Source organism: Aedes albopictus, chromosome 1, assembly GCF_035046485.1.
Source record: "Aedes albopictus strain Foshan chromosome 1, AalbF5, whole genome shotgun sequence".
Taxonomy (NCBI): Eukaryota; Metazoa; Arthropoda; class Insecta; order Diptera; family Culicidae; genus Aedes; species Aedes albopictus.
Window position 1 is genome coordinate 183587661 of NC_085136.1, and position 27793 is coordinate 183615453.

The 27793-nt window shown below is 39.2% G+C and overlaps 1 long non-coding RNA gene across 1 annotated transcript in view; it reads left to right on the forward strand.

Annotated features, from left to right (window-relative positions):
* Nucleotides 1-19058, forward strand: part of LOC134285345 (uncharacterized) — a 68548-nt gene extending 49490 nt beyond the window's left edge. The window contains exon 2 of the long non-coding RNA XR_009996300.1: nt 18724-19058. This is a non-coding gene — a long non-coding RNA (uncharacterized LOC134285345). The remainder of the gene's footprint in view (nt 1-18723) is intronic.
* Nucleotides 19059-27793: the final 8735 nt, after the last annotated feature.

A 27793-nucleotide genomic window follows, 5' to 3' on the forward strand; every position in this document is an offset into this window, starting at 1 on the left:
GATTTTACTGTGGCTCTTCAACTCCTGGCAAAGTAATCAGAAACCTGTAGTGTCTGGAGGAACAGGCTTACCTGGAGCAACCTTGGGAGCAACAGATTGCTCAGATTCTGTCGTGATGTCTTGTAAAGTATATTGCACGGGAGAATTGCGAAGCTCTCGGTTCTGTTGTAAGCAGGACAGAATCTGAGGAATCTGCTGCTCCAGGCGTGCCAATCCTATCCTCCGGACACTATAAAACCAGCTCAGAATTAGTGATGAAATAAACTCACGACGATCTAACAACGGTGCTGACTGAAACTCCTAGCAAATGAAAAAAAAAAAAACATCCAAAACATTTGGCTGAAGAAGCCTCGTCGTAGCACCTCTTTTAATCACTATGTAATTGGCCATCCGTGTATTTCACTTTCACTAATTTTTGCTGATTATACTAACCCAGGAGTTGTTGAAGGTACAGAAAATAATTTAGCCTTCCCCAGTAAGAGGAATTGCTGCTGCTGGAAAATGAGGGTGAAATTATCATGAAGACTTGACAGCTGCTCGAGAGGGTAATAATGTTTACCTTTTTATTGACGAAAATTCAGTAAATGAACAATGATTACGAATAGTCGGTACTTGCATGTACTGATTTTTTAGTCTGTTCGGTGAAGTGTGAATATCGCCGAACTTTTAGTTGATAAAATTACCGTACTCAGTAAAATGTACAATATTTTACCGAAATTTGTTATTTTTGCTGTCAAAATTACTGGGTATTTGCAAAATGTCCAATTTACAGTTTGAACCCAGTTTAATGCATTACCGAACTTTTAAATACTAAATAAGTGTGTTTGGTTACCGATTCGTTTGTAATTTGATACTGTGACAGCATCATCTGTCAAACAATCTACCGTACGCACTGTAAAATCGGGTTCTTACCATATACTGTAAGAAACAGTACCGAAAAGTTTGTAAACCAGACCCAAGTTTACCGAAACTTCGTAAAGTTGCGAGCAACAATTGCGAAGTGTCAACTTGGTGGCAGATTACATTTTCATGTCGGTTTCTGTAGTTCTATCTTTAGTGCCTTCTGAAAAAATCTTGTTTAGTGACCAGAGAAACACGATAATGCTGAACGGAGCATCGCATTATTGGCTGGAATTGGGTAAATATTCATACATAAATTTATTCTTGCTTTCTCCCATTTTAATAATCAAACATTCCGTTACAGCCTCTTCAGTTGTTTTCGTGATTAAATGAGTGGAAACTCGTTTCAAGTTCAAGTTACGGATCAATCAAAAAAATCTCAAGAAGGAGTTTCAACATGTTGTGGTGCTAACATTGCCAAGTACTTCATATTGGGATTCTGGATAAGGCTTCGGATGGTGATGATTTCAAGGCAATGCGAAACTTTAATACACTTGTGATGCTACAATTGGAAAAGACTCCATAGATTAAGTCAGAATTCCTAGATAGAACATTTTTATCGGAATCCTTGTTGCAACCTACAGAGATCCTTCCAGGATTTCTACAAAGATTCGTGCATGAATTCCTCCAGGAATTCCCCCAAAAATTCTTCCAATAATTCCTTCAGAAATTCCTCCAGGAAGCCGCATATATTTCTCCAGAAATTCCTCAAATAATTCCTCTAGTAAATACTCCAATGATTCCTCCAAAATTACCCCCAGGAATTCCTCCGGAGATTTCTCCTGAATTTTCTTCTAAGAAAAATCCTCTAGGAATGTCTACTACAATTCCCCCAATATTTCCTCCACGGATTCCTCCAGAAAAACCTAAAGAATTTCTCAAGAATGTCTTCTAGGAATTCCTCCTGGAATTCCTCGAGAAATTCCTCCAGGAGTTCCTCCAAAAAGTTATCCAGGAAATTCTCAAGGAATTTCTTCAGGAGCTCCGCCAGGGATTCATCCATGAATTATTTCAATAATCGTTCTAAAATTCCTCCACAAACTCTTTCAGAAATTTCTCGAGAAAAAACGCAAGGAATTCCTACAGGAATTTTTCTAGGATTTTTTCTAGAAATTTCTTCAGGAATTTCTCCAGGGATTCATTCCTGAATTTCTTCAGAAATTCATCAAAAACTTCTTCCAGAAATTCCTCCAGGAATTCCTTCAGAAATTCATAAAGAAGTTCCTTCAGACATTTCTCCAAAAAGCCTCATATATTTCTCAAAAAAAAACCCTCATATAAATCCTCTAGAAATTCCTCCAGTAAATACTCCAAAAATTCCACCAAAGATCCCTCCTGACATTTTTCTAAGAACAATCCTCTATGAATGTCTGCCAGAATTCCTCCACGGATGTTATGAACCTTAACGAATTTCACACGGAATTCTTCCAGGAATTCCTCGAGAAATTTCTCCATGGGTTCTTCCATGGATTCCTCCAGGAAATGCTCAAAGAATTTCTTCAGAAATTCGTCGAGGGATCCATCCATGAATTTCTTCAGAAGTTCCTCAAAAAATTCTCCAGAAATTCCAACAGGGATTCTTCCAGAAATTTGTCGTGGAAGAACTACTGAAATTCCTTCAGGAATTCCTCCAGCAATTCCTCCAGGCATTCCTACAGGAATATCTGCCAGGATTCCCCAAGAATGTCTCCCGGAACCCTTCCAAGAATTCCTCGAGGAATTCCGCAAGAAATTTGTCCAGGAAATCCTTCACGGATTCCTCCAGGAATTTCTTCAGGGTTTTCTCCAGCAATTTCTCCAAGAATTCCTCCAGGGATTCATTCATAAATTTCTTCAGAAATTCCTCCAGGTATTCCTGCAGAAATTGCTCGAGTAGTTCCTTCACACATTCCTCCAGAAATTCCTCCGAGATGCCTTCAGGGGTTTCCCCCCGAAATTTATCCATGGACTCAACCAGAAAATTCTTAAGTAATTTCTCCCGAAACTCTTCCAGGAATTCCTCCAGGAGTTCCTCGAAGAATTTCGCGAGAAATTCCAACAAGGAATCCTCCACGGAATTTCCTAGGAATTCCTCCAGGGATTCCTCTAGAAATTCCTCCAGGAGTTCCTCCAAAAAATTATCCAGGAAATTCTCAACGAATTTCTTCAGGAGTTCCTCCAGGGATTCATCCATGAATTACCGTCAAGGCACCATTCACCGTGGATCTAAGAGTAATCGGGGCAAATAAGGGCTGTCATTTAACACCAGTCTTATAAACATTGTTGGTGCCGCTTTTAATTGCCTTTATTATAGGTTAAAATTAAAGCAATATCCTCAGAAGTAGAAAATTTTTCACAAAATTTGGTGATATAGTACAATTAGTAGAGGGTAGTAGGGTCGCCTAATTCCGTGGTAGGTCTCCATTCACCGTGGTAGTAGGGACCCATTCACCGTGTATGAGAAATTTTATTCTACTTTGTTTAAAAATGATCAAAACAACCCAGCCAAGGGAATTTTCTTCGTTTAAATTCATTTTCTTATCTTTATTATTACTCATCAACAGACTTTTAAGTAATAACTTAAGTAATAACTTGCAAGATTTTATAAGAAAAACGAATGTTCAAATTTTCGATATTTTCTAGATATATGGGACAATATGGGGCACGGTGAATGGAGACCATCGATTTTTAGGGTAGGGGAGACTGGGGAGACTTGATCCCTTTTTCTTAATTTACCTGAAACTTTAAGGAAAAACACAAAACTAGATCCGATTTCCGTATAAAATGGCAGGTAAACTTCTATTGCAAGTTAATACACAACATAAGGCCACAGATAAACAGACGTCTCACTCTACTCACTTCCCATCGTTTCACTTTTTAACGGATTATTCAAATATTCCGTAGTTCGCAAATCGCTCGCTCATGGCGCTCGCATCGTTTTTGCTCCTGTTTGACGTTTGCTCACTACCGCCATCTACTCAGTAGGTTTGCGTACCACAGCATAATTAGCATTGGGCGATTATGTTTGCGTGACGATGATTTTTATCGCATTTTCTTCCAAGTGACACGTCTGTTTGTCTGTGATAAGGCCTTTAAATTAATGTTAAAGTTTTCAAAACTGTGTTTTTATGGAGGCATGTCTTATGATGTATTTTTCAAAAATGGGTGGCACTTGATCCCCCTTTGAGCACATAGTTTATTTGAAGGAAAAATAATTCAAGAGTCTTCCTATTCATTTTCCTTTCGAGTTTTCTTGTATTTTCGATGAAAATAGAGTGTTTGAAATTGTAAGATTTCCTTAAATTTTTAAGGACAAGGTATTTGGAGTACATTGCTCAAAATTTCTAGAGTACCGTTTTTTAGAACCGATGGACGGATTTGGATTAAAATGCATCACGCTGTTGGCAACCACTGAACAATAAGCGTGATGCATTTTAATCCAAATCCGTTCAACGGTTCTAAAAAACGGTGCTCTAGAAATTTTGAGCTATGTACTTCAAATGCCTTGTCCTTAAGGATATGCCGTATTTTCAAAACGGGGAGACTTGATCCCCCTTTTCTTGGTTTGTACTAAAGTAAATAGAGGCTTCCGAATAGAATTTTATTTTTCACATGTATAATGTGTGTGTAATCCTCGAGGAATCAAGTCTCCCCATGTCACTGTTGTGTATACTAAGCTGAATTAATTAAGATATGTTAACAACAGCCTTATTTGGATAAATAAGTTTGAAAGTATTTTATTTAAACTATGTGCTGTGAAATTTTGACACGATTTGGTTCAATTTTCCCAAAGTTATTGAGGTTTTCGAAATCGCCCAAAAGATTTCTGGAGGACTGAAAACAAACCATCATCCGTTAAAAAATAATGCAATGTACAATCGAAATCACTTGTTGCCAAAACATAGTCGTTTGTCCAGGAGTAGTTTTATAAAAAAATATGCTAGAAGAAAAATGTTTTTGATTCCGAGCAAATATGGGGGAAACGAGTCTCCCCAGGGATCAAGTCTCCTCAGTCTCCCCTACCCATTTACCGTGTTTCAATTAAAAAGTACGAGTAATCGTTCTATCTTGTTAAACTTACTTCGGTAATGCAAAATACATACCTGATATGTGAATTTAATTGCTTCTTGGTGGAATAAAAACGTTATCACATTTAGTTTATCGCTTAAATCACCTAAGCGCAGTTTTCGTTTTTTTTTTACTATGAATGAACGAGCAGAAACTCGCTTCATGTAAACACACTTTAGTGTCAAAATGATACTTTTGAATGTTTCTAATGAGCATTTTGACATGGTAACAATACATTCGTGTTGTATTGGTAAAATTTAAGGGAAATTATCATATCATTCAATCATAATATGGAAATAATGAAAACAATATTCGAAGGCACACGGTGAATGGAGCCCCCACGGTGAATGGCGCCTTGACGGTATTTCAAAAATCGTTCTAAAATTCCTCCACAAATTCCTCCACAAACTCTTTCAGAAATTTCTCGAGAAAAAACGTCAGAAATTAATACAGGAACTCCTCTAAAAAATCTTCCAGGAATTCCTCCAGAAATTCCCCAGGTATTCCTTTAGAAATTCCTCGATGAGTTCCTTCAGACATTTCTTTAGAAATTCCTCGAATATGCCACCTGCGATTTCTTCCAGCGATTCCTCCACGGATTCCTCCAGAAAATCCTAAAGGTATTTCTCCCGTAACTCTTCCAGGAATATTTCCAGGGAATCCTCCACGGAATTCTCTAGGAATTTTTCTAGGATTTTTTCTAGAAATTTCTTCAAAAATTTCTCCAGGGATTCATTACTGAATTTCTTCAGAAATTCATCAAAAACTTCTTCCAGAAATTCCTCCAGGAACTCCTTTAAAAATTCCTAAAGGAGTTCCTTCAGACATTTCCCCAAGAAGCCTCATATATTTCTCCAAAAAAAACCCTCATATAAATCCTCTAGAAATTCCTCCAGTAAATACTCCAAAAATTCCACCAAAGATCCCTCCTGACATTTTTCTAGGAACAATCCTCTATGAATGTCTGCCAGAATTCCTCCACGGATGTTATGAACCTTAACGAATTTCACACGGAATTCTTCCAGGAATTCCTCGAGAAATTTCTCCAAGGGTTCTTCCATGGATTCCTCCAGGAAATGCTCAAAAAAAATTCTTCAGAAATGCCTCGAGGGATCACTCTATGAATTTCTTCAGAAGTTCCTCAAAAAATCCTCCAGAAATTCCACCAGGAATTCTTTCAGAAATTTGTCGTGGAAGAACTACTGAAATTCCATCAGGGATTCCTCCCAGACATTCCTTCAGAAAATCCTCTAGGAATATCTGCCAGGATTCCCCAAGAATGTCTCCCGGAACCCTTCCAAGAATTCCTCGAGGAATTCCGCAAGGAATTTGTCCAGAAAATCCTTCACGGATTCCTCCAGGAATTCCTTCAGGGTTTTTTTTCAGCAATTTCTCCAAGAATTCCTCCAGGGATACATTCATAAATTTCTTCAGAAATTCCTCCAGGTATTCCTGCAGAAACTGCTCGAGAAGTTCCTTCAGACATTCCTCCAGAAATTCCTCCGAGATGCCTTCAGAGATTTCCCCCCGAAATTCATCCATGGACCCCACCAGAAAATTCTTAAGTAATTTCTCCCGAAACTCTTCCAGGAGTTCCTCGAAGAATTTCGCGAGAAATTCCACCAGGGAATCCTCCACGGAATTCCCTAGGAATTCCTCCAGGGATTCAATAATGAATGTCTTCAGAAACTCCTCCAGATATTCCTTCATAAATTCCCCGAGAAGTTCCTTCAGACATTCTTCCATTATTTATCCAGGAAGCCTAATATATTTCTCCAGAAATTCCTCAAATAATTCCTCTGGTAAATACTCCAATAATTCCTCCAGAGATTCCTCCTAAAATTTCATCTAGGAAAAAAATACTTTTAAGAATGGCTGTCGGGATTCCGACAATATTTCCTCTAGGGATTCCTCCAAAAATTGATCTACGGATTTTTCCAGTTAATCCTAAAAGAATGTTTTACGGAACTCTTCCAGGAATTCCTCCTAAAATTTCACGAGAAATCCCCCCATAGATCACCGGATTCAATGAACCAAATGCAATGAAATTTTGATCATTTATGACTAATATAATGAACTTTGAAAAACAGTATACTTAATTTGAAATTGTTATTAAGAAAAACAATTATGGCGATTTCATTTATTCCATGTTTTTTCAGTAAATTTATCTATTTTTCATATGCATCCCATTACTTTTTCAATTTAATGAAGGCTTGAAGGCTATTTTATTGCTTTCCTTTGAAACATAAATATATTCAATTCAATTAGAGGGAATTTAAATGAACTATAATTACTATCTCGAATTTTGAAACGATGATGAAGTTTTGGATAAATTGGTGTTATATTAGAAATATAATCTAATCGAAATAAGCCTTAAGTGTAGAATTAGCATAAGTTAAAATACACATAAATACAAACAAAAAAAAAAAAAAAGAAATAAGTCTCTTTCGTGTGAAGAATTTTAAGTTAAGTCAAATGTTTTTGATAGCTCATTATATAAGTCATAAATGATCAAAATTTCATTGCATTAGTATAATTGAATCCGGAGATATAACAGCTCAAAATTGGCTATCGTATAATTATACCTTTTGCCAGAACCTTTATAACTTTGTGTAGAATAGCTCGATCTTTTCCAAATTTTGACCACAGATACACAACTAGTTGATGAACTAACAGTAAAAATTTGGCAATATTTGATGCCCATTTCGGAAAGTTACAGCGAATTGAACATTTTTTGAAAAGTGAAAATTTTACCTGTCCCAGTTATTTTGAGTATCCCCTGTATATTTCTCCAGAATTTCCCCATATAATTCCTCCAGGAATTCCTACAGTAAATACTCCAGCAATTTCTTCACAATTACCTCCAGGAATTCCTCCAGAATTATCCCCAGGAATTCGTCCAGAGATTCCACCTGAAATTTCTTTTAGAAAAAATCCTCTAGCAATGTCTTCCAGAATTTTAATACTTCCTACAGGGGTTCTTCAAGGAATTGCTCCACGGATTCCTCCAGAAAATCCTAAAGGAATTTCTCCCGGAACTCTTCCAGGAATTCCTCCTGGAATTTCGCGAGCAATTCTTGCATAGATTCCTCCAGGAAATTCTCAAGGACTTCTTCAGGGACTAATTCCTTCAACGATTTCTTCTTTCTTCAAAAAATCATCCAGAATAACCTCCAGGAATTCCTCCAAAAAATCCTCTAGGAATTTCTGTCAGCATTACTTCAGAGAATCTTAAAGAAATGTCTCCCGGAACCCCTCCAAGAATTCCTTCATTGATACCTCCATGGATTCCACCAGAAATTTCTAAAGGACATCATCCAGGGATTCCTCCAGGAAATCCTCCACAGAATCCTCCACATATTCCTAAATCAATTTCTCCCAGAGCTCTTCTAAGAATTCCTCCAGGGATACTTCCATGGAATCCTCATGATATACCTCCAGGGATTGCTGCCACAATTCCTACAGAATATCCTCTAAGAATTTCTGCCAGAATTCCTCCAATATTGTCTCCAGGGATTCTTCCAGAAATTCCTCGATGGATTCCTCCAGTAGATCCTAAAGGGTTTTTCCAGCATCTTTTCCGGGAAATTCTCTAGGAATTCCTCCAATTATCCGGGAATTTCTTCGGGAATTCATCCATGAGTTTCTTCAGAAATTGCTCAAAAAATCCATCACTGATTCCTCGAGGAGTTCCTCCAAACATTCCTCCAGGAAGCCTTAAATATTTGTCCAGAAATTCCTTAAAGAATTTATCCAGGAATTTCTCTAGTTATTCCTCTAAGAATTCATAAATTAATGCCTCCATGAATTCCTCCAAAAAATATTCAGGAATTTATCCAGAAATAGTTCCCGGAATGCAAACATGGATTTCTCCAGGAATTTCTCCAGAGTTCCATCAAGAAAATTATCCAGGAATTTCTGAAGGAATTCCTCCAGGAATGTTTCGCAAAAAATACCCCGAACAATTCTTCAATTTCTACAGGGATTCCTCCAGGAATTTCTGCAAGGGTTCCTCAAGGAATTCCTGAAAATCCTGAAGAAATTTGTCCTGGAACTCTTCCAGGAATTCATTTAGAAATTCCTCCTGGAATTTCTACAGAATTTTTTTCAGGATTTTTATTCTGGAATTTCTCTTGGCATCTCTCCAGAAATTTCACCTGGGACAACTATAAACGTGTCACTGGTTTTTGCTCCAGAAAATCCTCTAAAAATTCTTCTTTGATTCCTCCAAGAATTCCTCTAGGTATTCCTCCTAGAATTCATCCACGGATTTCTCCAGAAAAAAAAAACTTCTCCCGGAACTCTTCCAGGAATTCCTGGAGGAATTCCTGCAGAAATTCCTGGATAATTTTCTTGATGGAACTCTGGAGAAATTCCTGGAGAAATCCATGTTTGCATTCCGGGAGCTATTTCTGTATAAATTCCTGAATATTTTTTGGAGGAATTCATGGAGGAATCAATTTATGAATTCTTAGAGGAATAACTAGAGAAATTCCTGGATAAATTCTTTAAGTAATTTCTGGACAAATATTTAAGGCTTCCTGGAGGAATGTTTGGAGGAACTCCTCGAGGAATTAGTGATGGATTTTTTTGAGCAATTTCTGAAGAAACTCATGAATGAATTCCCGAAGAAATTCCCGGATAATTGGAGGAATTCCTAGAGAATTTCCCGGAAAAGATCCTGGAAAAACCCTTTAGGATTTTCTGGAGGAATCCATCGAGGAATTTCTGGAAGAATCCCTGGAGACAATATTGGAGGAATTCTGGCAGAAATTCTTAGAGGATATTCTGTAGGAATTGTGGCAGCAATCCCTGGAGGTATATCATGAGGATTCCATGGAAGTATCCCTGGAGGAATTCCTAGAAGAGCTCTGGGAGAAATTGATTTAGGAATATGTGGAGGATTCTGTGGAGGATTTCCTGGAGGAATCCCTGGATGATGTCGTTTAGAAATTTCTGGTGGAATCCATGGAGGTATCAATGAAGGAATTCTTGGAGGGGTTCCGGGAGACATTTCTTTAAGATTCTCTGAAGTAATGCTGACAGAAATTCCTAGAGGATTTTTTGGAGGAATTCCTGAAGGTTATTCTGGATGATTTTTTGAAGAAAGAAGAAATCGTTGAAGGAATTAATCCCTGAAGAAGTCCTTGAGAATTTCCTGGAGGAATCTATGCAAGAATTGCTCGCGAAATTCCAGGAGGAATTCCTGGAAGAGTTCCGGGAGAAATTCCTTTAGGATTTTCTGGAGGAATCCGTGGAGCAATTCCTTGAAGAATCCCTGTAGGAAATATTAAAATTCTGGTAGATTTCTGGTGCTTTTTTTCTAAAAGAAATTTCAGGTGGAATCTCTGGAGGAATTCCTGGGGATAATTCTGGAGGAATTCCTGGAGGTAATTCTGAAGAAATTGCTGGAGTATTTACTGGAGGAATTCCTGGAGGAATTATATGGGGAAATTCTGGAGAAATATATGTTTAAGGCTTCATGGAAAAATTTCTGAAGGAACTTCTGGAGGAATTTCTGGAGGAATTTCTGCAGGTTTTTTTAAAGAATTTCTGAAGAAGTTTTTTAACGAATCCCTACTAGAATTCCTTAAGAAACTCCTAGATAAAGTTCTGAAAAAATTCTTGGAGGGATGCAAGGAGGATTCTCTGTAGGTATTCCTCGAGGAATTTCTGGAAGAATTCTAGGAAGAGTTCCGGGAGACATTCCTTCAGGATTCTCTGGATGAATTCTGGTAAAAATTCTAAGAGGATTTTTAGAGGAATCCCTGGAGGAGTTCTTCGAAGAATTTCTGGCGCTCTTCCTCAAGAAATTTCTGAAGGAATTCCTGGAGGAATTTTTGAGGAATTTCTGAAGAAATTCATGGATGAATCCTCGGAGGAATTCCTGAAGAAATTTCCTGGAGAAATCCATGGGGGGATTTCTCGTAAAATTCTAGGAGGAATTCCTGGAAGAGTTCCGTAAAACATTCTTTTAGGATTAACTGGAAAAATCCGTAGATCAGTTTTTGGAGGAATCCCTAGAGGAAATATTGTCGGAATCCTGACAGCCATTCTTAAAAGTATTTTTTTCCTAGATGAAATTTTAGGAGGAATCTCTGGAGGAATTATTGGAGTTTTTACCAGAGGAATTATTTGAGGAATTTCTAGAGAAATATACTAGGCTTCCTGGATAAATAATGGAAGAATGTCTGAAGGAACTTCTCGGGGAATTTATGAAGGAATATCTGGAGGAATTTCTGAAGACATTCATTATTGAATCCCTGGAGGAATTCCTAGGGAATTCCGTGGAGGATTCCCTGGTGGAATTTCTCGCGAAATTCTTCGAGGAACTCCTGAAAGAGTTTCGGGAGAAATTTCTGGTGGGGTCCATGGATGAATTTCGGGGGGGAAATCCCTGAAGGCATCTCGGAGGAATTTCTGGAGGAATGTCTGAAGGAACAACTCGAGCAATTTCTACAGGAATACCTGGAGGAATTTCTGAAGAAATTTATGAATGAATCCCTGGAGCAATTCTTGGAGAAATTGCTGATAAAAAACCCTGAAGAAATTCCTGGAGGAATCCGTGAAGGATTTCCTGGACAAATTCCTTGCGGAATTCCTCGAGGAATTCTTGGAAGGGTTCCGGGAGACATTCTTGGGGAATCCTGGCAGATATTCCTGTAGGAATGCCTGGAGGAATTGCTGGAGGAATTCCTGAAGGAATTTCAGTAGTTCTTCCACGACAAATTTCTGGAAGAATCCCTGTTGGAATTTCTGGAGAATTTTTTGAGGAACTTCTGAAGAAATTCATGGATGGATCCCTCGACGAATTTCTGAAGAAATTCTTTGAGCATTTCCTGGAGGAATCCATGGAAGAAATCTTGGAGAAATTTCTCGAGGAATTCCTGGAAGAATTCCGTGTGAAATTCGTTAAGGTTCATAACATCCGTGGAGGAATTCTGGCAGACATTCATAGAGGATTGTTCCTAGAAAAATGTCAGGAGGGATCTTTGGTGGAATTTTTGGAGTATTTACTGGAGGAATTTCTAGAGGATTTATATGAGGGTTTTTTTTTGGAGAAATATATGAGGCTTCTTGGAGAAATGTCTGAAGGAACTCCTTTAGGAATTTCTAAAGGAATTCCTGGAGAAATTTCTGGAAGAAGTTTTTGATGAATTTCTGAAGAAATTCAGTAATGATTCCCTGGAGAAATTCTTGAAGAAATTTCTAGAAAAAATCCTAGAAAAATTCCTAGAGAATTCCGTGGAGTATTCCCTGGAAATATTCCTGGAAGAGTTAGGAATTCCTCGAAAAATTTCTCTAGGGATTCCTCCAAGGATTCATCAATGAATTTCTTCAGATATTCCTCATAAATCCCGCTAGGAATTCTTTCAGAAATTGCTCGAGGAGTTCCTTTAATCATTCCTCCAGGAAGTCGCAAATATTTTTCCAGAAATTTTTCAAAGAATTCCTTCACGAAATCCTCCAGAATTTTTTCCAGGAATTCCAGCATTTTTTCAGGAATATCTCCAGAAAAACCATACATTTTGACCGGGCACTTGGTCTTGGCTGGAAACTTGAAACGTCAAAAAACGCAGTAGGCAAGACAAAGTTTTCCTGGTACAGCTAGTGGTATATAAAATTCAATTGTGGATGATACAATGAATCCCAAGAAGGTGCATTGAATTTTATAAAGGTGTGTGATAGGAGTACATATGGTACATTGGTACATTATATAACTTAACGATCAAGGGAACGTCAAAATAGTGCATGCGTGGCAAGTAATTGCAATTTGATGTATAGAATGCTAAGATGAAGCAATAAAGGTGCATGATGTCACCGTGGTGTATAGGATCTCTAGATAGCACTACTGAGATCATTGGTATTGTGCATGGAATGCTGATATGGGACATGTCGTTCAAAGATGGTGCATGATGTCAGTATGATACATTAGAGTTGACATCGTACATGAAATGCTATTTCGATTTACGAAACTTCATAGAATAATAATAGTGAACGCCACGATTACTCTTTAGTAATGCATGAAATTTAACGATAGTGCATGATTTCACAATTAGACACATAGGGAATCGCGCCACTTGGGCGGTGGCTTCTATTGTCGTCTGTTTTCGCCATAACTCAGTCAAATTTGAACCAATTGACACAAATTTTGGAATGCGGTGAGATAGGTATAGTATCTACGCGTGTACAACATTTCAAGCCAAGTTGTTCAAAATTGACTGAGTTATAGTGGAAAACAGACGAATATAGAAGCCACCGCCCAAGTGGCGCGATACAATATTTGATTCATAGATGGTGCGTTAGATGGTGCCATGGATGGTACCTATATGATTCTGTGAGCATCATGGTGGTGCATGGAATGCATGATGTCAGTATGGTGCATCTAGCTTCACCATGATATGGTGCATCTTAGCTTCACCATGATTCTGTTAGATTTAACATGTTTCATATTAAGGTGCACTTGCAATTCGTGCAATGGTGCAGGAAACTCAATGTGACATAGAAATCAACATGGTCTAGAAACGTGGAATGCTATTTTGTATGCGAAATGCCAAAATGGTGCATCTAATTCAAATGTAAACCACATCATAATGGTGCATAAGATGCCTAGATGATATAGTGAATGCCAAAAAAGTGCATGGAAAGCTTTGAAGACGCATGATGCTAGAGTGCTGCATGAGTTGTCACCGTTATTCAAAGATTATCAACATGTTGCATGGTTAGGTGCACGAATTGCAAAAATGGTGCATAGAATACAAAATGAAAGTATTTTATGTGAGGCTCACAACATAATGGTGCATCAGATGCCTAGATGATATAATAAACGCTGAAATGGTGCTTAGAAAGATGAAATGCATGAAATTTCATGATGGTGCATATCAGTATGATGCATTAGATTCCTAGTTGATTAAAAGATAGTGCATGAGACCAGCATAATGCTTGGATACCTAGATCATTCTGTGGACACTTTGAAGAAGGTACTATGATGTTAGTGCGCTGTATTAGTTGTCACCGTTATTCAACGACACTCGGCAATGTGTATAGCAAGATGCACGAATATCAAAAATGGTGCTTAGAATTCAATGTGGTGCCGAAATCACCATGGTTAACGTACATGGATTACAGTTTTGGAATACGAAATGCAAAAATGGTGCATGTTATTCAAATATGGTGCTGACATTACTGATTAGTTAAAAGATGGTGCGTGAGATTAGCCTAGATCATGGTTTTGTATGAGATACTAAGAAATTGCATGTGTCAGTGGTGTATTTGTTGCCTTCATGAATCAGTGATTCTCAACATTGGATGGTTAGACCCAAAATGCAAGAATTGCAAAATTGATGCATAGAATTTAATGTGGTGCGATATGGCAAAATGGAGCTTATGAAATTCAAATGTGAATTATATGCTTAGAAGATGCGTAAGATGGTGCTTAGATATTTATGTAAACATCATGGTGGTGCATGGAATGCAAATGAGCTACATGATGTCTGTATAGTTTTTTTTTTTTTTTTTTAATTTCTTTGTATTTGTGAATTTTAACTTATTGCTAATTCTTCACACTGTCTGTATAGTGCTTTAGTTTCACCATCTGTTATACTTTACATATTCCATATGTAGGTGCAAGAATTGCAAAAATGGTGCAGGAAACTCAATGCGGCACAGAAATCAACATGGTCCAGGAACAAGGAATGCTATTTTGTATGTGAAATGCCAAAATGGTGCATGGGATTCACTTGTGAACCACATCATAATGGTTCATAAGATGTCTAGATAATATAGTGAATGTCAAAATGGTGGTTGAAAAGCTTTGAAGAAGGTGCATGATGCTAGATGATGCAGGGGATCCGCATGCGGCAAGGTAGGCCTACTGCTCATCTTTTGCGAGTGTGTTAGTGCACGCAATCAGAAGCCTGGTCGAATCCTGCTTGGAAATCGGTTTGTTTTGTCGATGGGGATGGCCCGCGAAATCGCATTGTGTTGTTTGGGAAGGCCCGCTCGATGCATGTTAGGTAGGCGTAGTTAGTTCGAGTTTGACGTGCCTGCACCCTCCTTGAGATGATGCATCAGTTGTCGTCGTTTTTCAAAGCATATCAACATGTTGCATGGTTAGGTGCACGAATTGCAAAAATGGTGCATAGAATACACAAAACATGAATTTTATGTGATGCTCACGCCATTATGGTGCTTTAGATGCCTAGAATGATATGATAAACGCTGAAATGGTGCTTGAAAAGCTGTGATGGTGCATGAAATTTCATGATGGTGCATATCAGTATGAGGTCTCTCTCTTCTTGGCGTAACGTCCTCATTGGGACAAAGCCTGCTTCTCAGCTTAGTGTTCAATGAGCACTTCCACAGTTATTAACTGAGAGCTTCCTATGTCAATGACCATTTTGCATGCGTATATCGTGTGGCAGGCACGAAGATACTCTATGCCCAAGGAAGTCAAGGAAATTTCCTTTACGAAAAGATCCTGGACCGACCGGGAATCGAACCCGTCACCCTCAGCATGGTCATGCTGAATACCCGTGCGTTTACCGCCTCGGCTATATGGGCCCCATAAAGTATGAGGTATTAGATACCAAATTGATAAAAAGACATTTCATGAGATCATCATAATGCGTGGATACCTAGATCATTCTGTGGATATCATGATGGTGCATTGAAAGCTTTGAGGAAGGTGTATGATGTTAGTGTGCTGTATTAATCGTCACTGTTATTCAGTGATACTGTTTGTATGGCTAGGTGCACGAATTGCAAAAATGATGCTTAGAATTCAATGTGGTGCCCAAGTCACCATGGTTCACGTACATACACATTATTTTTATTTCGCTGGAAACCAGCAAAATTTTGCTGGTTTCTGACATGCTGTGGATCCAGCAATCCATCCAGCAATAATTACTTTACTGGCTTTCCAGTAATGCGATGTGTTTGCTGGTTCACCAGTAATTTTTTCCGCGCCCGATTCCGGCCGGATTTTTTGTTTTTTTTTTTTTCTTTTCGAAGAAAAAACAAAGTTCAATAATGAATATTAAACCCACCAAATTGGGTTTTTAAATTTAGAAAAATGTATTGATTTTTTGATTTTATACGAAAGAGCCCCTTTTTCTGAGCCACTATGATTTTTTTTCAGATTTTTAGAACTTTATTTTGGTACCTAAAATCAATTTCAAAGAGATTTTTTGAAATCACCTTTTGACAGCTGGGTAACTGTTTGACAGCTCCACCCAGTACAAAATGCGACGAGGGGTGATTTGACAAATCACTCCCATACAAATTTCAAATTAATTTTTAAATAGGTTCCCGAGCACCAAAATTAATGAAAATTTGGATTTTGGCTCAGTTTTGCATGTAGATTCCGAATATGGAATTATCTCAGCACCGCTAAAGAAGCCAATTTAGCTCCAAAGAAGCGCCACATTGCTAGGAATGTCCATCGTGGACGTGGAGCATTACATTTGATGCTGCCGAGTACCTTTTTGGGTGGAATTTTCATTGATTCCTGTTAGCTCGCGTTGATGTGAGGAAACGAGCAAAAGTATTTTTGGAAAATTGTAAGTGTTTGACAAGTGTTTAACTGATTATCCAGCAATTTAAGTGTTTGCTGATTTTTCAGTTACCATTACTGATTGTTCAGTAAAATTTAATTTGCTGATATGGTTCCAGCAATACGTTTTGCTGGATGAGAAATTAAAAATTTGGTGTGTAGAATACTGTTTTGGAATACGAAATGCCAAAATGGTGCATGTTTCTCAAATGTGGCGCTGGCATCACTGCTTAGTTAAAGATGGTGCGTGAGATTAGCCTAGATGATTCTGAGAACAACATGGTTGTGCATGAGATACTACGAAAATGGATGTGTCAGTGGTGCATTTGTTGCCACCATAACTCAGTGATTGCGTGGTAAGATCCAAGGTGCAAGAATTGCAAAATAGATTTTTTTATAAAAGGGGGGGGGGGGGGGTTGTTTTCACCATAACTAAATGGGATGTTTTTCATGATTATGTTAAGCGAGTTTTAACTCAGTAACGACTGTCTCCCGTCTGGGCTCTTTACTTAAAATCATTCTTTATTTTCAATTTTTGTTTTGTTTCATTGTTTTTACAAATCAAGTGTTTTTATCTGTAGATACTTCATCTTTTGTTTTAATCTGTTGTTTTAGTTTGGAATTTTGATAAGAATCTAATTTACATGACAGCTCTTTAGAGCATTGGTGTTTTTAATTTGTTAATTTCAAAATCCTACCTAACTACAGTTTACTACAAATTTGATAACCTAGGGGCCCAAAGCGTCTCGGCTCAAAACGCTATCAAACCGACAATTTTTACTGCAAATACTTTTCACATTTGACCTTATTGACATCCATATTGAGTGTAGTAGCGTGCTTGCTTCAGAGCATCAACATACACATACAAATATGTTTAGAGTAGACTGAAAATCTACAGGAAATATCAGTCCGTATGCAATTAACATTCACTTGTTCTCCAACTCTGTAAGAGTTCTCAATAATGTTGAGGTAAACTAAAGAAATGTTTATCATCATCCGAATTAAAGGTACCGTAAACCGGGGTCAAATTGATCAGCGGGGTGAAATTGATCATTCGGGTACTACATTTTGGTTCCATACAAGGAACTCTTAAGCGTCGTAATGATCTTTAACTTTTTACGTCATCTGATTCGTAGATATCTAGAGATGAGTGTAGACTTTAAATTATTTTAGATAAAAGCTAGTTTTGCCTTATTTTTTTTTAAGAATTTGCAATGTATTTCTCATTTAACTTAAATCATTGCTACTAAACAATCGATTGCTAATCGGACTTCCCGTAAATTCTCTGTTTTAACATTTTTGTGGAGCCTTGGTTGGGAAGTTATCTAGCTAATCAGAACATAAAATAGTTAAAAAAAGTTAATTTTGAGATGAAATAATCATTTATTGTGATGGAAATCATTATTTCAAAGGAAATTGCCTACCTTCAGGCGTTTAAGGGGGAAATTTCATAATTTAATTTTGCATTTCTCGCGTTCAGTATCTACAATGATCGATTTCTCTTCGTCGCTTTTCTCTTCGGATTATTCCGGAAAATACGACCAATATTCGGATGATCTCTCGGTGTATTTCGGTGAATGACGCACGCTATGTCTGAACCAGCATATTATAAAAATCGAATGTACATCGGGTTTCTTTCCACCAAACATCAGTATTCAAGCTATATTTTCATGTGCAGAAGGTTTCAAAATATTTTATCGGTGAAAATTTTTCCATACATTTTTTATGGGAGAGAAATTGACCGATAATGGGTATTTCCTTCAAATTTGTAAAAAAAACAGCTAAAAACGTGAAAAAATCAAAATTTCCCCGATGAAATATTTTAAATGTTTCCGCATATGATAATATAGCATGAAATCTGATAGTCTATGGAGAGAAACATTGTACATTAAATTTTTATAATCTGCTGGTTCGGGCATAGCGTGTGACGACTAGGACTAGCACCTAAAACAACAAAAACGACCAAAAATGATTTGCAAGCCAAGTTACTAGCCGAAGAGAAAATCGATGAAGAAAAATTGATCATTGTAGATACGCCCGTATGATACTGAGCGCGAGATTTAAAGTATAAAATTCATTAATTGTAAGATTTTCAACGCGATATTCGATTTTAGAAGAGTAAAATTAAGCGGAGAAGGAAATTTTCCTTTCCAACCGATGCTTAGTTGTATACTGATCAATTTCGCCCCAAAGTGGAATTTTCAATTTTTTGATATTTGGAGTTATTGCGCGCAAACCCCAAAATTTTATTCCCACCTTTGGGTTTCCGCGCCGAGGACCCAGCGCCAGATTCGGCGACACAGAGACATGACAGCAGTTGCCGGACAGTTGGTAATCCTGATATTTGACGGCGGTCATCCGTTAGTTGTGAGAGTGGATGGTTTTCATGCAAATAGAGCATTTCGCTGAAAATGCACGTGTATTTAGTAAATATTGACAGATTTCTTGCTGTGTTAGTGTGGAACTCAGTGGTTTGCTGTATCGCGGAAGCCGTCGCTGGAAGAAAACGTCATGAAATTCAACGAAGCATCGAAAATTTTCTGTGAAAAAAGCAATATTTAACTTAAAGTTTAAATTTGTTGAACAAAATTCTGTCACATGGTTCAATGGAGATCCACAGGGTACTGGTTTTACAGAAATTCTTTTGGCAATATTTGAATTGGCACTGATGTTATCCGTAAAAGTTGTTTTAAAGCGATCAATTTGACCCCGGATTACGGTACATTCGTTTAACAATTTGTTTTAAGCCTACCCGAATGTAAGGATGTAGTTAATCTTCCAAAGAGAAATGAAAAGAAACTTTCTGAATGATTTCGAAGTGTCAATAGGCCACCATTGAGAAGCGGCGTTAAAATGAACAATGGCACACAAAAACTGTTACGAATCGGTGAATCAAAAGAATTCCAAACTTCATGGGACACCTTTCGGTTCGTCCTTTTTGGTTACTCTTTCCGTGTGAAGAAAAACGCAATGATTCACTTATTGTTCAAATCACTCATCTATTGAATTTCGAAACACCTTGTATTTTTATGCCTTCAAAATAGCAACACCTTGAGGGTTTATCGGCGCCAATAAGGCATCTGATGAACAATAGTTCTTCTGCTTTAACAATAGCTTCTGACCAGAGGGTCTTTGGAGAATCGAATGACAAAAAGGACTACGTTATTGAAAAAGGAAGACCTGTAAAATAACTAGACACAAACCATGTATATTCTAATAGAGGATTTCTTTGTACAAAATTGATCATCTAATCTGGAAAAGAACATTCAGTTTCGGTTACATCAAATGAAATTAAAGATGCGCAAAACATAACTTTGAAAAGAAGTCGAGCACGCTGGCTTCATCAATGAAATCTAGAGGACGATTTCCTGTTAGCCAGTTTATTACTTTTCCTTCTGCATGAGGTAGGACTGTCTATTGAAGGACGCAAATAATGTCACAATTTAAAACAATTAAAATGAAATGCTACACACTCAATCCTGAATAGCCTGTTCGGTACTTTTTTGACGAAAATAGAACAGCAGAACTTTTTCGGTAGCTTCGGTAATCGATTTTTTGCAATTTCTCATCGTAATAGGCTGTTTTACCTCATGCAAAACTGTCAGGAAAAGGCCTACTTTCCCACACCAAATTATCAGTGCTGTAATGGTTCATTACAGCACTGATTTGCGTTGCGTAATGAACCATTACAGCACTGTTTTCAGTTTTGATCAACTTCTTGATGCTTTCTGGATGCAGGTTTGGAAAATTGTGACAACTGCATAGTATAACCTGCTATGATCAGACTTTCTTAAACATGGCTATGAACATCAGTGTGCAGTTTGATGAAAAAGTTTTGATAAAAACTATCCTAAAATGGTAATTTATGAAATTGCAAAAAACGTTGTACGCATCTCGGTGCAGAACTCAATTTTTACAGCACTCGTCGTACTTATCCAACTCGGCAAGCCTCGTTGGATAAGTGTACAACTCGTGCTGTAAAAATCTTCATTCTGCACCTTGTTGCGTAAACTACTATTACTGAGGCTCAGTACACCAACTGTCAAAAACGGGTGCAAAAGGTAAACAATCCGTTATAGCTGTATTCAGCTGTTCTATTTTCGACAAAAATTTACCGAACACGATATTCAAAATTAAGTGTGTATGTACAATTATTTTGAAAATATACATCATCACGCATTCAATATCAATATTGCTCATTTCCAGCTCTAAACAAGAAAATATAAGTCGTTTTTTGACTTGACACTTTTCAGGCAGATTTTGTATATCCGATTGGAACCAAGACGGACATGCAATAAAAAAAATCACCATTTTTTTGGCCCACAAGTGTGTTGTTGATGACAAGGAGCTACCTCCTTGCGCACTACATCCCAAATGATTCAAGGATTAAACAATTAAACATTTGTTTGGTGTTATGGGTTTTGGGGGGCATCACGCTCATATTGGGAGTGGGGGGTTGGAGGTGGTCTCTGGACTGTGTGGCAAGTGATGTATTAGATGTAGGAAAAACCTGTACGAAGGGGGGAGGGGACGATAATTGCTAAAATTGGCGTGACGTACTTAAAGGATGCCCCATTGGGAGGAATAATTCAATAACGGATTCTTAAGTCTACATCCAACGGCGGAGTGCCAGAGACAAAACAACAACCTCGCCAAACGCCTGGCGGAGCTCATCGATCGTTCCGCCGAAAGAAGGCTGAAATCTAAAAAGCGCTCTCCATTAACTACGCAGACTCATTTTTACCCATATCAGAACCCCCTTCCCCCTTCGTAGACTTTTGTCCATACAAAATTTTCAATATTTGTATGAAACATAGGGTCTCCAGTCAGCCTAGTGGTTGAAACTATGGATTGTCAATCCGGAGACGGCGCGGTGGGTTCGATTCCCGTTTCGGTCAGGAAAATTTTCTCGACTACCTTGGCATAGTGTATCATTGTACTTGCCACACAATGCAATAATTAAATTCACCAGCTTGATGACTCAGCTGGTCCAGGTAAATTATTGACCAGTATATGCCCAGCCGAAGGAAAAATAGATACTGCGCCTTCTCTCAGAAGGACTCAACCTTTCCAGTTTCTGTCCGACGTTCCCCATCCCTGAGGACATGCTTACACTGCCGTTCTTGTTGATGACTCTGAAGTTTGTTCTTCCACTTCGTCAGCGATGGATAATTACACTAGTTTACAGCATTTTTGAACTCGGTAAGCTGATGATCATTTTTGGTGTAAAATCATGCCCTGAGTTTGAAAACGTGAAGGAAAAAAATTACAGTAGAGCGGAAAATTTTTTGACTTTCCATACAAGGGTGATGATTTGAAATCGATTTTTGTTCTATTTTTAAGCAAAGTCGCTCAATTCACACATCTCATTCTCAGTATTCAATGCTCCGATTGAGCTGATTTTTTTACTGCAACTCGCCTACATATGGTATGTCAAATAAACGTCGAGAAAGAATTTTTAAATTGTTTTTTTCTTATTGAAAAAAATACATTTCTTCACATATTTTTGGAAATTTCGCTAAAATTTAGAGAGATTGTCCCTAAAACTCGCCAATATCTTGAATGTCATCAATCTGACGCAAAACCTGTATTCAGATGATCGAAAGGTATTGTATTCAGCTTTTGATTTATGGAAAAAGATTTAAAATTGGTTGAACAAAACGAAAGATATTTGAATTTTAGTAAATTCCATATTTTAAAAAAATGTAAAACTCGATATTGAGCTAAATCTCAAAAACTGTTCTACTTAAAAATTTTTGAAGCACGGTTTTGAAATCAGCGCTAAATTGCGCTTCAAAAACTTTGGTCGTTGACAGAAGTTCACGACTTTCGTTTTATTTTGTAAACTTGTGTTATCACCAGCTTGCACACTCAGCTGGTCCAGGTAAATGCACGACCAGTATATGTTCATCCGAAGCCAACAAAGATACTGCGCCCCCTCTCAGTGGAACTCAACCTTTACAGTTTTACTTGGATGTCTCCCCATGCCCGCGATTATACTCGAAATCCTACTACATGCTTTGGTGGCCCTACTGGGGACACTCTCTCAGCGTTGACGATGGACGAAATGGATCGCCAACTTGATAACTCAGTTGGTCCAGGTAAATGCTCGACCGGTATATGTCCTGCAGAAGCGGGAATAGATACCGCGCCTCGTCTCAGTGGACCTCAACTATTCCTGCTACCTACGGACGACCCACAACATAGTGACCACGAGTGCCTTGCCCAAGTGCCCGAAGGAATCAGCATCTATTATCAGAATGTCAGAGGGTTAAGGACGAAGATCGATGACTTCTACGCGGCAGCATCGGATCAAGAATACGACGTCATCATTCTGACCGAAACTTGGATGCATGATGCCATTAATTCCGTACAACTGTTCGGTCATGACTATACAGTCTATCGCAAAGACCGGCAAATTTCGGGGTGGCGGTGTCCTTATAGCCATAAAAAATAGTTTAAATTTAATTTATTTAATAATTTATTTCTCCAGGTGCAAGGGTTTCATTGATCCTGGTCTCGAGTTACTATGGATCAACATAGACTGCAACGACCAAAATGTTTGCCTTGGGGCTGTATATTTCACTTGAACAGTCCAAAAATCGCTGCATACTTGATAGTTATATTAGCTCTATTTCATCTGTTGTGATGTCAGCTGAGCTCCACACTGCCCATCTTCTGTTCGGTGACTTCAATTTACCTGATCTATGTTGGCGCCCTGACCCTGCAAGTTTTGCTCAGCCTGAACCGACTGAGTCCGTTAGCACTAGCATCGCACTCATAGATGGCATGTCTCTGTTGAACATAAGACAACTCAACGTAGCTAGGAACAGCCTAAACCGAACAATGGACCTTTTATTTGTGAGCGATGAAATTCTGCCGAGGTGTGGCCTAGTGCAGCCACTCGAAGCGTTGATTCCTGTCGATTCATTTCATCCCCCTCTTATTGTCACCGTACGCTGTGTTATCCGCACAGTTTTTTCTAAAACTCGCTGAAGACAGACTACTCGATTTTTCGAGAGCAAACTTTGCTAGATTCAACAATGTTCTTCTCTCAGTGGATTGGTCCTCACTGTACAACGAAAGCGACGTTAACGATTCCTTTCGGTGTTTCACTGAGACTCTTACGCAACTATTTCCTGAGTGTATTCCTGCTCCACGCCCTCGCCAGAAACCTCCGTGGTCCAACAATCATCTGCGATACCTGAAACGAAAACGTGTCAGCGCTCTTCGAGAATATTCGAATAATCGCAATCCAATTACGAAAGCAAAGTTCAATACTGCAAGTTTAAAGTACAAAAACCTCAACCGAGTACTGTACGGTCGATACGTGGTGCGGAGATAAGAAGCCTTGAAAAACAACCCAAGGGGCAGTAGAGATTGGATCAGAATGAACAAATAATAATAATAATAATAATAATTAAACAAAACAAAACAAAAATTGATTGTTTAAACAAATTGTTTTAAACAAATCAATTTAAAATCATATTGCATAAAGCGTGAATGAGAAAGAAAACTCTTCGTTCGGAAATCCCAATTTCTTCCATAATTTGCTCGTCGGTGAAGGGGAAAAGACACAATCGGTCCCCGCAGCTCGTATAAATAGGACTACCCAAGCCATGGGACGATCACTTTTTCGGCGGACGCGATACGAGACACATCGATAGCCAGCAGCAGCAGCAGCAGCAGCAACTGGGAAGCAGCTCCGACAATAAGCCGAAACACCTTTGCTTGTCGGCAACGATTGGTGAAGCAACAGTCACCGGTGGAGAGTCCGGTTGACTGATTTGCACAACGGCATCCAGCCGTAAGCCGACAGCGACTGTCATCGCTCTCGCCAGTTGGCAACGATCCGGCTGTAAGACGGAAGCGAGTGGCGTCGCTTTTGCTAGTCGGCAACGAGATCCATTTAAGAAAGTTCCACCAGCGGCATCCGACTGTAAGCCGACAGCGACTGTCATCGCTCTCGCCAGTTGGCAACGATCCGGCTTTAAGACGAAAGCGAGAGGCTTCCTTTTCGCTAGTCAGGTATCAGTAGGTCGGCTCTAGAGGCACGTTCTCCTCCATTTGGGAAATTTGTGCCATCGCCATGAACACGAGCCTATTCATCATTTACCTGACGGAAAAGGGAAGGAAAAAGGATAGGAGATGGGAAAGGACAGGTAAGGGAATAGGATCGTCATACTCGCAAAAGCGTACCACAATGGGTTCACATAGCGTCCTGAAAAGGACACTGTAATAACGCATAAGCGTGCCACAATGGGTTCGAACAGCGCCCTGAGAAGGGCACTGTGATAATGCATAAAGCGTAAAGAGAGCCTATAGCTCTTTACCACAGCGGGTCAAGAACAACAGAACGTCCTGAAGATTCAGGTTTCTGAAGTCAGTTTCACTTAATAAGTGTTTCCCGAGTACTCGGAAACGCAATTGCGCAAAAGCTGGACAGTTCCATATTAAATGATACGAAGTTCCATAATCGGATTCACAGCTATCACATGCAAATGAATCAGCTTGCTGAATATTCGCCATGTGATAACTGAGTCGGCAGTGGCCAGTCAATGCTTTGACCAGCATGCTGCAATTCTGCTTTGACAGATTTGTTAGATACTTTGCCACCCCTAGAGATGGCTCAGTACAATACAATTTTGTTTGACGACATGACTCCAAACTATTCCAGTATTGTTTGTGCTGAGTGGCAGCCCAGGTGTTAATCTGAAGCTTCACCCAACACTTGGATACCGGAATAGCTGGCTCAGGGCCAATGAAGTCATGTGATGCTCCAGTGCGAGCTAACTCATCAGCCAATTCATTTCCAGCGATGGAAGAATGGCCAGGTACCCATACAAGGTGAACAGCGTTTGCTGAATTCAGCTCCTCAATTTGAGTTCGACAAGCGATAACTATCTTCGACCTGGAGTTGGCCGAAGCAAGTGCTTTAATAGCAGCCTGGCTATCTGAACAGAAGTATATTACTTTGCCCATTACGTGCTGCTGAAGTGCTGATTGCACTCCGCACATAAGAGCAAAGATTTCGGCCTGAAAAACGGTGCAGTGTCTGCCAAGTGAATAAGACTGATACAGCCTTAGTTCACGAGAATAAACACCAGCACCTGCTCGACCTTCTAGAAGGGAGCCATCAGTGTAACATACGATGCCGTCTGAAATACTTCTCTCCAGATAACCAGATGTCCACTCTTCCCGGGAAGGGAATTTCGTGGAAAATGTCCTATATGGAAAATTACAAGCAATTGTAAGATCACTTGGAGCAAGGACAACTTTGTCCCAATTCACCAAAAGTGGAAACAACGAGGTGTGTGTTGAACTGCGGTTCACAGGAGTTTCCTCTAGTAAACCGAGTACCCATAGACGGTAAGTGCAAGAAAGTGCTTCTTGTTTGAGATGAATGTGTAGTGGGACAACGTCAAAGAGAACCTCGAGCGCTGCCGTGGGAGTTGAAGAGAACGCTCCTGACATCGCCATTAAGCACATCCTTTGGAGATGGCCTAACTTTGATTGGACCGTTCTCACTTCGCCCTTTTGCCACCACACAAGACATCCATAGGCCAATATTGGCCGAACAACAGTTGTGTAGATCCATTTGATATACTTGGGTTTTAGACCCCAAGTTGTACCAAAGGTTCGCCGGCATTGCCCGAAGGCCATACAAGCTTTCTTGATTCTGAACTCAACATGAGGTGTCCAGGAAAGCTTGGAATCAAGAATGACTCCAACGTACTTTACCTGTTCAGTCACATTGATTTCAGAATCAAAGAGACGTAAAGTTCGAACACCATTACGGTTTCGCTTTTCCGTGAAAAGAACAATAGATGTTTTACTCGGATTTACCGAAAGGCCATATTGGCGACACCAACCCTCAACTACCTGAAGAGCGTTTTGCATCAGGTCGAAAAGGGTGCTGATGCACATACCGACTAACAATGTTAGGTAGTCGTCGGCAAAACCATAAGTAGGAAAACCGCTATTATTGAGTTGCCTCAATAGCGTATCTGCTACGAGATTCCATAAAAGTGGTGATAAGACTCCCCCTTGGGGGCATCCACAAACACTCAATTTCCTAATCGCCGCTTGACGCAATGTCGAGAAGAGATGTCGGTTTTTGAGCATTTGGTGAATCCAATTGGAAATCATTGGAGATATACCATGACCCCGTGCGGCTTCCAATATGGCATCGAAAGGCACGTTGTCAAAGGCACCCTCGATATCTAAGAAAACACCCAAGCAGGATTGCTTTTGAGCGAATGCCTTCTCGATATCGTAAACAACTTTGTGTAAAAGAGTCACAGTGGACTTTCCAGATTGGTAAGCATGTTGGTTCACATGAAGAGGCACATTGGCCAGATAAACATCACGGATGTGATGATCCACAATGCGTTCTAAGCATTTCAGAAGAAAAGAGGTCAAACTGATAGGTCTGAAGCTCTTTGCTTCTTCATACGACGCGCGACCCACTTTCGGAATAAACTTCACAGTAATATCCCGCCAGGATTTGGGAATATACCCTGTAGCAAAACTGCAAACAAGTAGTTGTTTCAAAACATGTTTGAAATGATCAAATCCCTTCTGAAGCAAAATAGGATAAATCCCATCTGCCCCAGGAGATTTGAAAGGAGCAAAGCTATTAAGTGCCCATTCAATCGATTCTAAAGTTATGATACTCCGAGCCGAAGCTAAAGAATCATAACTACAAGAAAAGACATCAGGTTCATCCGAAGATGTAATATCCACACATCCGGGGAAGTGTGTACTGAATAAACATTCTAAAACTTCCTCATCAGAGGAAGTAAAAACACCATTTGGCAAACGAAGTTCGTTCACTTGAAAATCCTTAGATTTTGCAAGGATTTTGTTCAATCGACTGGCTTCACTCAGACTGGAAACATTTGTACAAAGGTTTTTCCAGCCGGATCGTTCAGCAGACCAAAGAGCTTTCTGGTAGGCCTTGCGAGCCGACCTGAAAGCCTCCGATCCAGCCGAACGTCGTCTGTTCCAACTCTTTCTACATTGTTTCCTAAGCTTCGCCAGATCGGAGTTCCACCAAGGGGTTCCTCTTGTGGTCTTCACAGACCGCAGAGGGCAGGCTTCTTCAAAAGCTTCCATGATGAAGGCCGTTGTGGTATCAACGGCATCATCTAAATCACTTGGAGTGTCAATTGATGGTGAGTATCCATGAAATTTGGCTGCAACCAAATCGGTAAAGAGATCCCAGTTGGTTGACCGGGGATTCCTGAAACGCAAAGTTTGCGAAGTAAAATTCACATGTTCAAACAAGAT